We start from the raw sequence: 16,577 nt of genomic DNA on the forward strand, positions 1-16,577 counted from the left end.
GTTTTTAGGAGCGTGAATAGCCAGAAGGGTTTGCTTTGTGCTTGTCTTTCCCAGCACCTTCTTGCATAGCAGATCTAAAGGTTTTGCCTTTGCCAATGAACATTCTTGGGTTTGATAGCATCTTTGAGTTATCTAATAAATATTCATGAACACAAACACAGCCAGAGGGTCCATGGTGCTTTCTGCATAGCTTTAGTAAAAGCAAAAGTGCTATAAGCTAAACTTTGTTTCAGCTGTAGTGAGGAGAAATGAATGAACATTAACAATCTTATGGATAGTTCTGAGTTTCACAGTGTATACATAGTATATATACAGTCAGGGCCAGAAATATCGGAACAAAGATAACTGTTTTTGGCAGTTGGCCTCTGTACGTTGAAATTGAAAGGAAACACACCCAGACGGGAGCGAAGTCAAGACTTTCAGCTGTAATTCAAGGGGTTTGACAAAAGTGGGTCAATAACCATTCAGGAAGGACAGCCAGTGGCATACACCCCCCCCCCATAGTTGGTGGCCCATAAGTAATGGAACAACCCAACATCATTTCAAAATTAAAGATCGCCTTTAATACCTGGATGAAAATCCTTTGCAGTCAATGACTGCCTGACGTCTGGAACCCATGGACATGACCAAATGCTGAGTTTCCTCCCTCAAGATGCTTTGCCAGGCCTTTACTACACTGCCTTCAGCTGCTGCTTGTTTGTGGGTCTTTCTGCCTTCAGTCTTATCTTCAGTAAGTGAAAAGCATGCTCTATTGGGTTGAGATCAGGTGACTGACTTGGCCATTGAAGAACATCCCACTTCTTTGCCTTGAGAAACTCTCGGGTAGCTTTTGCTGTATGTTTTGGGTCCATCTGCAATATGAAGCGGTGTCCTATCAGTTTGGCAGCATTTGGCTGAATCTGAGCAGAAAGTATAGCCCTATACACTTCAGAATTCATCCTGCTGCTTTTATCAGCAGTCAGGTCATCAAGAAACACCAGTGACCCGGTTCCATTGGCAGCCATACTTGCCCATGCCATAACACTGCCTGCACCATGGTTGACAGATGATGTAGTATGCTTCTCCATACTTTTCTCTTTCCGTCATTCTGGTACAAGTTAATCTTGGTTTCATCAAAGAATCTTATTCCAAAACTGGGCAGGCTTTTTTAGGTGTTTGCTGGCAAAGGCTAATCTGGCCTTTCTGCGCTTGAGCGTTGCCAGTGGTTTGTGCCTTGTTGTGAAGCCTCTGTATTTATATTCATAAAGCCGTCTCTTGACTGTAGATGTTGACGACATGCCTACCTCCTCAAGAGCGTTCTTGACCTGGCTAGATGTTGTGAAAGGGTTCCTCTTCACCATGAGCAGCATTCTGCGGTCATCCACTTTAGTAGTCTTCCGTGGTCTTCCAGGCCTTTTGCTGTTTCTGAGCTTGCCAGTTAATTCCTTCTTTTTCAAGATGTTCCAAAGTGTTGTATTGGCCACTTCCAATGTTTTTGCTATCTCTCTGATGGGTTTTTTTGTTTCCTCAGCCTAATGATGTCCTCCTTCACTTGCATGGACACCTCTTTGGACCTCATGTTGGGAGTTCCAGTGAACAGCTACCAAATGCAAATCTAATACTCAGAACCATCTCCAGGCCTTTTATCTGCTTGATTGGTCATGGGGTACCCAGGAAACAGGCCACACCTGGCCATGCAGCTGCTTGTCAGCCATTCGTTCCATTACTTATGAGCCACCAACTGATGGGTGTGTATGTATGCCACTAGCTGTACTTCCTGAATGGTTAATGCCCCACTTTTGTCACACCCCTTGAATTACAGCTGAAAGTCCTGACTTTGCTCCCATCTGGGTGTGTTTCCTTTCGACTTCAATGTGGTGGTGTACAGAGGCCAACTGCCAAAACAGTTATCCTTGTTCCGATATTTCTGGCCCTGACTGTATACTATACTCAATTGCATATTGCTTGGGTTACACATGCATTAGTTAAGATTTCACATTGGCTGGCCACCACATGCCCCTTTCAAGTTAATTCATCCCCTTCCAATAACCAGTATAGTCTCCTTCTGTATAATATCCTTATTGATTTGACTGTTTATCTTCCTATACACACAGCACAAATATTGACCTTGGACAAGCTGAGATTCATTTTATTTCAGTATTTCCTTTGGTTCCTTGACAGCTTTTTCATACTCAAGCAATAAGTCAAGAGCTTTGCATCATAAGCAAAACCATGTAGACACAGCCCATAATAATAAATACTGCAATCCTCGTTCTTTAGGGTCCCATTTATCTTTATCAATCTCTCATCCTATCAGGTAATCCATTATTGTTATTACTCATCCAGAGGCAGTATTGTGTTAGGTAATTTACAGATACAAAAGATTATGTTTTAAGGTCTCTGGCCTTCAATGTTTTCAGTGCCCACGCACATATTGCAGAATTTTCTCTATTTTGTTATCTGGCATATCATTCCAAGTGAACCGCACTTCAGCCTTAGCTAAAAAGCTACAGCAGCATCACATGCAAGGATGTCCTTGTAGAACAATCTGTCCTATACTGGTGTAAATCAGTTGTAATCCCATTCCATATACAGTGGCCAAATATTAGATGTGTATTAATGGCAATATGTATGACTGTCGTACATTCCCATTCTCAGTGCCTTTAAGATGATGCATGGGTGGGGCTGTGGCTCAGTGGTTGAGCACATGTTTAGCATGCAGAAGGTCCCAAATTAAATCCTTGACATCCCCATGTAGGGCTACAAAAATTCCTGCCTGAAACACCGGCCTGGAGAGCTGCTGCTGGTTAGTGCTGACAATATTGGGCTAGATGGGCCAATGGCCTGACTCAGTATGAGGCAGCTTCCTATGCTCCGTGTTCATCCCCATGCCCTGTCGTAACCCTGTGCTCTCTTTAAGGAACAATACTGTCAAGTCTATCCCAGTATAACGTGAGTAAACCAAGTAGAGTGGCATATAAATTAAATGATGATGATCTAGCTAATATTGTATGCCAGTTTTGCATGACTAAATCTGACAGTGGTGGCTGCTTTCAGTCTAGCAGCCCTCTCCACTGACGCAATAGTGTAGCATCCTGAGTCTCTGTTCGTAACACTTAACACAGTGGACCTTGTGCTATTTATCTTTACCACTTATTTTCCAACACAACAGCCCAAGTAGGAAACAGGATAACTATTAATTACTGCTGCTACTGATACCAGTAATAACAAGAACAATACCCCTATTCCTGAAGTATGGCCTGAGGGCACATTGTGCAGCTACCTTGCTGAAGCTAAGCAGGACTGGGTCTTCTTGTCAGGCTCTGGACAGGTGGCCATCTTGGAACCCCTGTGTATGCTGCTTGTCCAAAGGTGAGATACAGATACGCTAAAATAAATAAGAAGGATCCTTGTGACTGTGTCTCCCTGGGCACAGGCTAAACTTTTCCGTTTAGCTATCATAATCGGAGATGGTTATGAAAATAGCTTCTCGATCGATCAGAACTCAATGAGGAAACACGGGAGTGATGATTCCCTTGTAGACCCAGGTCACTAAAATGCGTGCCGGAAGCCTTCAAAATGAGGTCTTTCCCCACATTATACTTTTGTGACATGGGAGCGCTCCTCAATGCCTCTCCTATGCCTAACGTTTTGATGTGCATCTACTTCTAACGAAGCTGCAGGTATATCGCCAAGCGGCCTCAGAACAACAGACGCATTCCTCAGCCAGACTTCCCCAGCCTTGTGCCCTCTCATGTTGTCTGTATATGTATATTTTTCCCCTTCAGCAAAGCTGACAGCAGTTTCAGAAGTGAGGATTTGGGGACACAGGGAGCTGCTGTATGCCGTGTCAGGCCATTGGTCCTCCTGTTGTTGACACTGACTGGCAGCGGCTCTCCATGACTTCAGGCCCGGGTTTTCCCTGCTCTGTCTGGAGATGCTGGGAATCAACCCTAGGACCCTCTCCATGCAAAGCATGTGCTCTACCGCTGAGCTATGGCCCTTTCCCAGGCATGTCTAGGAATGACGGGAATTGCAGTCCAACACATTTGGAGGGCACCAGGTTAGGGAAAATTACCTTAAACCCACATCCCTTCAAAGTAAATGTATTTTAAATATTTTCACTTCATGTTTTAAGAGTAGCTTAGACATGTGACAATGTAAGAATTGTGTTACTTCCATAGAATCATAATCCTTAGAATCATGAGGCTGGAAGGGGCCTACAAGACCATCGAGTCCAACCCCCTGCTCAGTGCAGGAAGCCTGATTCCCAGGAGGTCTCCCACCCAAGTACTAACCAGGGCTGACCCTGCTTAGCTTCCATGTTTCAGAAATGTAACAAGAACAACATGGTGAAGTCTGTCCCAGCATTCCATGAACATTTGCAGCAGAGATGATGTAGCCAGGAAATATAAATTTGGAGTCAAATACATTTATTTGTTTGTTTGCTTGCTTGCTTGCTTGTTTATTTATCCACAATATTTATATACCACTCCACATCTAGAGCAGATTTCAGAGCAGTGAAGACAAAAGATAAAACAGGATAACAAGTTTAAACACCACATACGTGTGGGGCTGGGGAGGAAGCATAGGGTAGTATCCAATGTTAGTCCTACTTAGAGTAGACCCACTGAAATTTCAATGAGTTTACTCTAAGTAGGACTAACATTAGATACTTGCCCATGGATGTTCTCCCACCCAATGAGAAATGTTTGAGAAGATTTATGGCCGGCAGAGGGAAAAGTAGTCAGATATTATAATGGCCTTCCTTCAATAGATATAATAGCATGTGCCTAACCTGCAAAAATATGAGGGCCCATACAGAAGCAGGCATATGAGGGTAAGGACTGCACTGAAAAGACAGGAGCAGCACAGTGGAGAACAGTTTAGACAACTGGATGCTCTGCACTATCTATTGGAATTAGTTGGTTGTGAGAGCGCACTGTACAATCAAAACATTTCAAAGCCACATCGAGTCAGCTGTTGACACTGTGTGCTGCTCCAGTCCATGGTGAATCATTCTGCCTTGCACAGCAATGAACACTCAATCAGTACTTAACTGCATGTTCAGCACAGAGGGCTGCTTACGCTGAGAGGGGGGAAGCACCCGCCACTGTACACCACAGTTGGCAACGTCTGGCAATGACACCCTGATTCTGTTCAACAGCAGCTACAGTGCAAAACATGGCATGTCGCCACAGCTAATGGCTGCATCTGGTAAGTGGTGCAGAGACGCATCCAGTTTTGCCAAGCATTCTTGCTTCCATTTCCACCAACTGAGCAGGGTTGCGCTAGCAGCTCCCAATCCATCCAGGCTCACTAGATCCCATGCCGTGGACTTATTTCTGGTCCTGCGTCAGTGCTGTGCAGCACTAGTGGCCCAGAGGGGGTTCTTCCTGGTGCAACAGCTCTGATGGGTGCTTTCATGGGCTTTTAGCCTATAGTGACACTGCTGTGTGCCATACTCCTCTTGCATACAGTGGAATGTCTTTGAAGGGAAAGGTGTGCCTGCTGGAAATTGCAGCTTTCCTGCCCCCTAGTGCCTACTCTGTGACAGTGGACTATGGTTGAGAGGGCTCAGTGAAGGGAGAAAGCAGTCTGCATTGCTTGACGGCACTCATGTGTTATTACTTCCAGGACTCCGCTCTGGCAGGGAAAGCAGGAGCGGGTCTGAAGTTCCTCTTGGGCCAAAACAGACATAACACAGGAGTTCTGTGACCAGATCCTCCATCTTTAAAATAACAACTTTGAAACATCCACTGGGGTATGTGTATCCAATTGTGATTGATGCCGTGGTACAGCTGCTATTAACCACTACACCACTCTGGAGCACCACTTTGGTGTAGTCGTAAGAGTGCTAGACCCAGGTTCTAGTCCCCACTTGACCATGAAGCTCACTGGGTGACTTTGGGCCAGTCACTGATTCTTAGCCTCACCTACCTCACAGGGTTGTTGTGAGGGTAAAACGGAGAAGAGGAGGAACATGTACCCCCCTTTGGGCTCCTTGAAATTAAAGGTGGGATATAAATGTAAATGCAATAAATAATATTAGCCCATCTGAAGAAAAAAGGCAGTCATAGTATGGGTGGTTGTATTTTAACTCCAGCAGAGCTAATAGCAGCTCAGGGGGCAGGCCCTTTCGATCAAGGAACTGGCATGCAGGGTGGCAAGACCACTGCTGCAATCAAAAGTGGAGTCACCTCCCCCCCCCAGCTGCTTTTAAGTTTAAAAAGTGTCAGGAGATCCCATTGTCAAGTCTGTTAAGAGTTCCAGAATGAAGCAGCAATAATTTGTAGCTCAGCTTAGGCTCTGCTTACACAAGACAAAATAAGTTTCATTCCTAAACAAACTTGTTTGAAAGTAAGCCCTCTTGAGGGCAAATAGGGCCTGGGTAAGCAAGGAAGCATGTTTACAATACTAGTCCACAAACACAAAATTACAAGCCTGCCAAACCACACGCACATAAATCATTGTGTCACATCAGTGGCATAACGTGTGGGGGCGGCAGAAACAACTTTCTTCAGATTTACAAAAGCTTCCTTCATTGCTTGCCTTGTAGGCAAATGTTAACACAAACAATATGGCATGTGGGAATTCACAAACCTGGTACAACCAGGTAGTACTTTACTATCGCGAGATGTAGCAATGGCCACCAACTCAGATGTCTTTTAAAGGAGATTAGACAAATTCATGGAAGATAAGGTTATCCATGGCTACTAATCATGAAGGCTGTTTATTATCTCCAGTTTCAGAGGCAGTATGGCTGTGTATACCACTTGTGAGGAACACAAGCAGGAGAGCGTTGTTGCATTCATGCCCACCTGCTTGGCCACTGTGGGAACAGAATGCTGGGCTAAATAGGTCTTTAGCCTGACTCAGGATGGCTCTTCTTTGGTTCTTATGTTCATGCATTTCATAATACGGAATATGCAGTGGAGGCTGGTGGCTCCAATTTCGGTGGGGCTGTGGATCCATTCTGGGTTTTAGTCGTAACCAGCCAGCACACCAAAGGAGCTAGCCAAAGTTCTGAAACCCCTTCCCCAAATTAGTTTCAGCACCTTGGATAGCACCTTTAGAGTTCTGGCTGGTTCTGACTAAAACCCAGAATGGATTCAAAGCCTCACCAAAATCCGAGCCACCAGCCTCTACCGTGTATATGTATTACATAATTTGCTTGATGTTTTTGTAGGAGCTAAGCTGTCTTACAGTGATCTTTTGCATATTGAGATCAGCTTATTATAAATACAGCCAATTCAAATGGAAATACATTTTTGTGTGTCCCACTGAATTTCAAAAATCTCCATATAGATACTGGGTTTGTTGAAATATTGTTGAAGAAATGAAATAGATAACCTTGGTTTCCCTGTGGGTTAAATATGCTTTAAAAAATCTGTGCTTAATATATTCGCTGTCCAATGTATAGGCAAATGTCCCGAAGCATTTTTCATCTCCCTGCACTGTAATAGTTGAAGTTATACGGTTGTATCCTGGCAGGAGTTGAAGCAACTGGATTAAACAGTGCAATAATATAGCCTTTCATATGCAAAGTGCCAAGATTTGCCCAGGTTTGTATTTAATGCACTTTGCTACCATTTCATGATCTCTACACAAATTCTCCCAAACCTGTTTACTGAGGCCTAGCAGCTGTAAAACTGCAGTCAGGAAGATTTCCACCAGAAAACGTGCTGTATTTTTGGAAAGAAGAAGAGTTGGGCTTTAAATATAGTAAACATTCTCACTAAAACCAGTTTAGTGTAGTGGTGTAGTGGTGAGAGTGTTGGACTGGGAGCTGGGAGATCCGAATTCTAGTCCCCGCTCGGTCATGGAAGCTCACTGGGTGACTTTGGGCCAGTCACAGACTCTCAGCCCAACCCACCTCACAGGGTGGTTGTTGTGAGGATAAAATGGAGAGGAGGAGGATAATGTAAGCCGCCTTGGGTTCCTTGCAAGAAGAAAAAAGGCAGGATATAAATGCAATCAATTAATCAATCAATAAAACATAAAACCAGCTTTTCAGACATAACAAAAAAGGTAAGTCAAAAGAAAATGGCCAGGATTCAGAGAGCATTAGTCATGCTTTCCGCCATCACCATCTTCAATCCTGTTGATTTTAACTGGACTAAAAGGCAACTAATGCTCTCTACATTGAGATGACGGTTACCTTTCATTTCTCCTCATGCGAATGAGCACCATTTGCTTCTCTCCTGCTTCCTGCTCTCCTGTGAGCCCTCCCTCCCACCACTTCTCTCCACATGTGCAGACATTCCTCTCTCCACATGCACAGTTATGGCCATGCTGTCTGGGAATGATGGGCATTGCAGTCAAACAGATTTGAGGGCACCAGGCTGGGGAAGGGCTCCTGTAGAAACTTCCGTCTCTGGCACTATTCCCCAATACAAAATCATACACAAGGAAAGGATCAGCTCCTGCTTTCAGTCCTCGCTCATACAAGCTCCACATCACCATTGCAACATTATAACGGTCAGGGCTAAAGGAGGGCACTCTGAGGGAATTAACATCATCAGCCTCTACATGACCTAACGTGCTTCCTGCTGCACTTAGCCATCCGTGTCAGTTCCACACAAATACAGTTAACAGTCTTGAAATAAACATCAATAACAAAAGAGTCCTGCACCTTAAAGATGAACAGATTTGTTATGGCAGAAGCTTTCATGAACTAGCAGCCACTTCATCAGATGCATGAAGTGTCATCCTCAGTTGGCAGACAGTGAAATGCAAAAAGTACAGTCTGCCACAATTCTGTGTAAAGCATAGAATTTACATAGAATTGCCACAGATGGTACATTTTGCATTTCATTGCCATTTGGCCCATTTTTTCTCTTTATAACAGGGATGGGCAACTTCCAGGGTCAAGGAGCCACATTGCTTCTCGAGTCCACTGGGGGCCTCATCCCCCCTCCACCACCACTGCCCTCGCTGTGCTTGTCATTGTTGCTGCTTCAACAGCTAAACTTGCAGCAATCTTGCAGGAAAACAAGGAGAGTGGGGAGCTTCTGGGCGGCTTCCAGAAGCGTGCTTCTGCTTGCAAACAAGATGAGCGCTCCCTGCATGCCGTCTTTCCTGCAAAATTGCTCCAATTTTTGCTGCTGTGCTATTGCAGCAGCAAGTTCACCAGCTGCAGCATTCATTCATTCATTCATTTTTTTTATTTCTATGATAGCCAAAGCTGCCTGGGCAGTTCCCAAAAATAGCAGCAGGGAAACACAGCAGGGGCCACAAAAACAGCCATGGGGCGGGGAGGGGGGGACACATGCAGCCTGCAGCTACGTGTTGCTGTATCGCCACGGCAGTGGGCGTTGAACTCTTAGGTTAGAGGTGCCAAGATAGTGATAAATCACATCCAGGTTTACTGATAAAGGAGTACTTTATTGAGTAACTTACAGCACACGGGCGTAACCAATGGTTGGATCAGGCAGCTTCTCTGAACCACGAGCCATTGCGCACAATGGGTTTTATACAATACATGTCAGCCACGAGGCAGCATAACAGCAGCAAGCGCCTCCTAGCGTCCATTCCCAGCCTAAACTAACAGCACTTGGTTCTCAAGCACAGCCACCTGCAGCTCAGCATAACGCATAGCTTCACTTCTCAGGCATGGCCTGATATGGCATTCTCCTCATTAGCAAGGAATGTGCTGAGAAGGCTATTATCGGCCCTTTGACTCATCTTCACATGCTCAGAGGCTTACTAGCAAGGGAATTGCACCAATAATGAACTTAAGCAAGCATTATGGATCTCTAGGCCCCTCTAACACTGCAAATGACTTGGCTACGCTCCTGGGGCCAATACAGTTGCCCACCCTTGCTCTATACCCATGTGTGCATATATATGCCTGCCAAGCGAGGATGAAACTTCATGCATCCAATGAAGTGGCCCGTAGTCCACAAAGGCTTCTGCCACAATAAATCTGCTAGTCTTTAAAGTGCTACAAGACACTTTGGATTTGCTTCAACAGACTAACTCAGCTTTCCCTTTGGCAATAAATGTCATTTATTTTTCACAGCCAGTCCATGATTTCAATATTCAAATGGAGATGGGTAAGCAAGATCAAATCAAGAGGCAAATACAGGGAGGCAGACAATAATTTATTCTTAATCCTTCTATAAATAACAGCTAAGTCGGATTAAGCTCAAAAACAAACTAAACGTTTTGTTCAATTATCATGGGGCTGTGGTTTGATATTGTTTGATGGATCACAGCCAGCCTGACACAATATCTCTCTGTCAATACATCTTCCCAGTACATATCTGTGAAAAATGGCTTCTGATGCTTTGGGCCCAGATGGATTTATTGTAGTTATTTTACAAAGGGAATATTAATACTACTAATGCTTTGTTTTAGTTTGCACTTGTTTTGCTCTCGCTTTACCCAGTTTCATTAACAGTTATCACAGTTTTGCAGTAACTCACCTCTCAAAAAAGGAAGTTTCATACTTTACAGAATATACTGTTTCACACTCCACACTTCTCCAAGTGTGGAAAGTTCCAAGTCACAGCTTTTTACTTAATCAATTTCTCCTGTAAGGAGAGAGAACTAGAGACTTCTGGCAATGTGTGTGATATTTGCATATTTATGATTATACAAACTGAGCAAGGAGGAGCAGACAAACACAGACAGTGCTAGACTCGAAAGCAGCATTGTTTCTCCTTCCAGATACAAACAGCACACCCTTGGGTCCTCCTACGACCCAACTGCAAAAACTGCTAACTTCTGTCTCCTTTAAGGAGTATTTTGAAACAGCCTACTGTTTCTCTTTAGCTTCCACCCAAACAGGTGTGTGTGTGGTAGCTAATAGGCACTAAGCAGCCAAAGCTCATTTAAGAAAGCATTTTCTCACCTTCAAAAGACATCTTTCACTATTGGCGAAATAAAAACCCTAGGGATGCTTCTTTCTCCACTGGACACGCAAACAGCATTCTTATTACAATACCATCCATCCTACCTGTGCCCATGCTAGCATTCTTTGCCTCTACAACCAGGCCTTCTGCTTTGATTATGGGTCTTGTCTCTTCAGGAGTAGATCTGCCAGACTTGAAAGACCCAGTTAGACTATGGGCATCTCTACACCAGCATAAAACCCTGCATTTAAAACTGGGCTTTCTGCTTCCGTTCTAAATGCAGGATCACAACTCCCTTTTTCACGCGCTTCCTTTCCCCCCTGCTTCTGCCCATATCTGAGTCTTCCATTATCTTTCACTGATCTCACTCCTCTTGCTCCTTTTCCTCTTTTCATGGAGGGAACTCAAGCAGAACCCAACGGGGTAATTTGATAGCTCATTATCTGTGATCTACTTAAAAATGGAACAAAGGTCATTTAGTGCAGGAGATGCCCTGGAGGTTCACAGCGTCATCTAAAGAGCCCACAAACTTCCGTGATTGAGCGATCTCAATAGCCATGTAAAAGCTCCGTGTGAAGGAGCCCAACATCTATAGAGGACCAGTCTATCAAGGACTATTAGCTATGATACCTAGCCATACAGAACCTCTATGTTCAGAAGCAGCATATCTTGGAGCACCACAGGAAAAGGTCTCTAGACCACAGGTCAGGTCTCTGGTGAGAGCAATCTGTTCCAGGTAGCCCACTGTGTGAGGAGGAAAGAGAGAGAGAGAGAGAGAGCAGTAGGGTAGCCATGTGTCCTGCTTTACAGTAGACAGTCCTCTGTTGGAAAGGCTGTCAGAGGACTGTCCCCTGGTTGAAGTAATCCTCTATTTGAAGGGCTGTCCAGTCCAAGTCTAGTTTAAAGCTAAAGAACCAGAAGAAGAGAAACATGGGGCTTTGAAGCTGCCCCATCAACAGCACCTGGACTGCAGACTGAACAGGCAGACAGGCCACTTGGTCATGCTCTAACCCACTATGAGATGTATTGTATTTCTATTAACATGGGGCTTTGAAGCTGCCCCATCAACAGCACCTGGACCGCAGACTGAACACGCAGACAGGCCACTTGGTCATGCTCTAACCCACTATGAGATGTATTGTATTTCTATTAACATTAGAATCATTTCCCCCCTAAATTTCCATCATTATGTGTAAATTAGCATATGCAAATTTTATGCAATTCTGTGCCCTCTTTTGTCCTCCTTTTTGGTGGTGAATTTCCTGTTCTTTGGGTAAGTGGCCACATTAGAAGAAAAGGTGGAAGAAAGAGAGAAATGGGGTGGTTCCACCCACTTTGGGCTCTAGCCTCACCCAGCACCAGCATGAGGCCCCGGACAGATGACCTCTGAGGCAATGCTGCCCTTCATAGAGTTCTGGTCTAGTCAACAGAACAAGGAGCGGCCATGATTATGAACGCCAAGGGGCGTGTCCTACTTATGGGCTTCCAGAAGCACGTATCTGGCCACTCTTAGAAACAGAATGGAGGACGAGATGGGCCTTGTTCTGATCCAGTAAAGTGATTCTTACTGTACATTCTTACTTTGCGGTAGGTATACTTGTGCCAAAGTCCACAGCTTTTTGTTTGTTTGTGGTGCTCTTGAATGTGCAGACAGATGCATAGGTTAACTGTAGTTTATTCCCATTTAACCCCTTTTCATAAAATGAAAACTAATCTGCAACAGCCCAGGCAAGTTATATTATTTGAAATCCGTGCTGGGTGAGCTTCAGACATTTTGTTACCATAGGCATCTGCTATTTTTCCTCCATTCATCCCAGAGTTATTCATGTAAACTTCCACCTTTAAAGGGAACACCAAGATCTTTCACTCTTTGGGCTTCCAGTGAATAATCTCTCCTTGGCGGCCTGCTTCTCACTTGCAAGCTGGGCCTCCTTGCACTACCCTTTGGTCTTGTCCTTTCTGTTCTGGCTGATCCTTGCAAAGTCCACCCCCCGTCCAACGATTCGGATTCACTTGCTGATAAGACGACCTCCAGCTCCCTCTAGCTGTTGAGTCTACGGGGAGATGCTTCACATCCTTTGTCATAAAATACCATTGATATCCTTTTAAAAAGATATATATGTATTAAAGAGAGCACGACGTCAGTGAAAAGCATACAAAAACGCACAGCCTTGTACAGTGTAGGACTTTTATCTCGTACAGAAAGCGCTGCCATAATTGCCCACCACTGACGTCAAGAGGGAGACTTTGCTCTTCATTTAAACTCACTGGCAGGTATCGTTCAGTTCAGGTCCTTGTAGCTTTGCTTCCATCTACAGGCCACAGAGCGAAACACACAGGACCCACCCAAGGCAGCCTTCCCCAGCCTCGTGCATTCCAGATGTTTTGGACTTCATCTCCCGGCAGACGGAAGGGTTGCACAAAGCTTGCTGATTCGTGGCGCTAGGAGCTGGAAGCATCCTGATTGCAGCGGACGCTGGTGGCTCCAATGTCAGTGGGGCGGGCAATACGCTCCAGGCCGCAGTCAGGATCAGTCAGAATTCTAAAGGAGCTATCCAAGTTGCTTCCCCGCTGACACCGGAGCCACCAGCCTCCGCTGCCTGATCACAGTAATAGTGGGGAATGTTTCATTGTTCTAAAAGAGGCATTTTCTCACACATTTGCAGTGCAATCCTATAAATGCTTACCCAGAGGTAAGTTCCACTGTGTTTAATGGGCTATGGTTGCAATGCTAAGCACATGTCCTGAGGGAGTAAATTCCACTGCACTCAGCATGACTTACTCCTGAGTAAATATGATTAGAATTGCATTGTATGTACTGAAACAAACCAAGAACACAAATATCAAACATGATCTCTTTAAGGCAGCCTTCCCCAACCTGGTGCCCTCCAGATATTTTGGACTTCAACTCCCATGAGCTCCAGCCACTTGGCCAGTGGTCAGGAATCCTGGGAGTTGTGGTCTAAAATATATGGAGGGCACCAGGTTGAGGAAGGTTGCTTGAAGGTCATTTTTTTTCAATTGGATTAAGAGAGGATACAGCCTGAATTCTTTTTGTTTCTTTGTCTTGTCTTGAGGAAACGACCTGTTATATCTGACAATGAGTTTTTTATTTATTGTTTTCTATTCTGCAATAGCATGAAATAGCATGTGGTCTTCAATGGGGCATTGTCTGAGTGCCATGCATGACCTGAATTCTGGTTTTGAACTCACTGTACATCTCTCATATTGCTCCGTTTTGTGTGTGGAAGCTTTTACAAACAGCACACTTGTTGGACCAGACATGATTATTCCAGCTTTTCAGTTGTCCTGAGGGCATTCAACAAATGTGATTGCGCTTTGCACTGTTCATTCAGATTTACTGATATCATCAACCAAACCCAGAAGGCATTGTGCTGCCGTAGACAGGCTGCTCCCGAAGATAGTGGGAGTATAATATGGAAAGGTCACAATGGGTGAAGCCATGTTTTTCCTTTTGCATGTGGCAAATAGTATTGGCATTTGTATAATTAATGTTGTACTCTGGAGGATTTTTGTGACTCCATCCAAGACAAATGGTTGCCAGCAAGATGACAAATTTGCACCACTGTGTAAATATGGAAGTATTTCTAAACAAATGCAAGTTGGCTTGCTTCCAAACATTAATGAAAAATTGTGGCTGCCATTTAATACATTTGAGAATCCTTTACAGAACAATGGCATAAAAATATATCATATTGAACTGATCCATTATTTCTCCTTTCTAAGAGTGTCAAGGTTATGCATTATTACAGGCATGGGGAACCTATGGCCTGCAGGGTGACTATGGCCTGTGAGGAGTCCCCCCACCCCAATCTGGCCCACCAAGCTTCTTTCCCAGGCCATCTTTTTCCTGTGTCCCAGGCCCAGCCCCTAGAGAAGGGAAAAGGCTTATCTCTGATCTGCAGCACATTAGAGATAAGCCCCTTTCCCTCTCTTAGTACTGAGCAGTGCTGAAAAGCCTGAAATTCCCTATTCTACATAACTGTTAAAGGTGCAGGAGCCCTGCCATCTTTTGCATCTGGCCACCCTCGAGCACATATTAATTGGCATATGATCAATGGTTAATTTCTAAAGAAAAATATGTTCAGGTTTGTAATTAAATGTATGTTAAATGGTCTTTTCCAATAACTTCATAAAGATGAAGCAAATATATCTTTGCCTTCTAGTGATTTTCAAGCACAGGGGGTTAAAGGTGATGGTAGTTTGTTGGCATTTTTGTCAAAATGGCTAACGTATGTTTGTAGTTTGTTTTATTGTAAGGAATAACAAATGATCCAGCTATAAAGTTGCATTTTCTTGAGAGATTGGAGGACACCTATAAAGCACATTGCAATTCACTGGAGCTTTGTGGTTTTTGGCGAGTCAGAGGCAGAGCATAATAGAAAAAGGCATACAGCTTTAAAAAAGAAGTTTGAGGAGGGGAAAATATATTTACGCTTCATTTTCCTGGCAACTAGCTTGTGAACAATTAAATAATAAAAACTAGTGGTGTACTGAATGTACTTGTAAGGAACCTATAATGGAACAGGCTGGTTCCTCCTCTGATACTTGCCTGGTGTGGTTCAGTGTCACCAAGTGCGGCTCTTATTTTATTCTGTATCTCTGAATATATATTGGAGCATGTGGAAGTCACTGAACTGTTGGAGGGGGTGTAATACATTAGGTACGTACCATCATATGTGGTGGGGATGTGGACAAATGCATAGCTTCCGGAGGGAGGCCTTTCCTGTAATATAACAGGAGTGAAGGTTCACATGGGTCCTAAATTGGCACTACTATCTATCTTTAGTGGTCCTGATTAACATTTACCAGACAAACAGTGCTGACCTTTATGATGGTAGGGTCTCATCAGTTAATAGCTAAGAATTGGAAAGACTCTGCAGATCTATCAATAATTGTGTGGTATAAGTACCTTTGGAATATTGTATTGGCTGAAAAACTAACTAAATAGATAAAGGCATAAAGACAACAGAAAGAATCTGACAACTTCCAATCTGGTATAAATTCATAGACTTTATCAACAAACAAGGTTCCCAGAAAAAAGCCACCATCATGTCATGGACAGATATGGAGAGATGCATTTTGATAATTACAACTGAATCTTAAACCCCTGAAAAACTTGTATGGATAAATATCAGGTTATTAATACATTTAAACTTCTGTGATCCCAGCTGGCTGTAATTGAATTTCCTATGTAATAGTTGTGTTTTGTTAGAATATTTTTATGTGCTTACTGATTACATTGAAAATATGTGATAAAAACTCAATAAAAATACTGTTTAAAGAAGTCTTGTTAAGCTGCTTTGCTTTCCTACAAGAACGGTTGTTCTTGATAAAGAGGAAGCTGTTTATCATCCTACTTGTGTTTGCAGAGTGCTGAGAACAGAACCTATTGAGGGCATTGATGGGCAACCTGGAGGGTGTCTCCACAACAACGGAAGGAGAAGGAAGGAGTGGCTTACCCACATTTTTCAAGGAGCCAGTTTTGGTCCAGGCAGAGCTCCATGAGCAAGTGCATGGCACAATTCTAAGTCGCTTTACAGAACATACTTCCGGGTATGGGGGGGGGGGGGTTGGAGTGAACGTCATTTGACTGGCAGGGGCTGCTCAACCAGTAAGAGATGCTTCCCCCCCCCCCGCAGGCTCTCCCCCACTTTCTTCTTAATTACAAGCCTAATTGAGCACAATGGGAGTTACTTCTGAGTAGACACACTTATG

The sequence above is a fragment of the Heloderma suspectum genome, chromosome 4 (genome assembly GCF_057233095.1).
Source record: "Heloderma suspectum isolate Gila_16-S chromosome 4, 16-S_ref, whole genome shotgun sequence".
Classification (NCBI taxonomy): Eukaryota; Metazoa; Chordata; class Lepidosauria; order Squamata; family Helodermatidae; genus Heloderma; species Heloderma suspectum.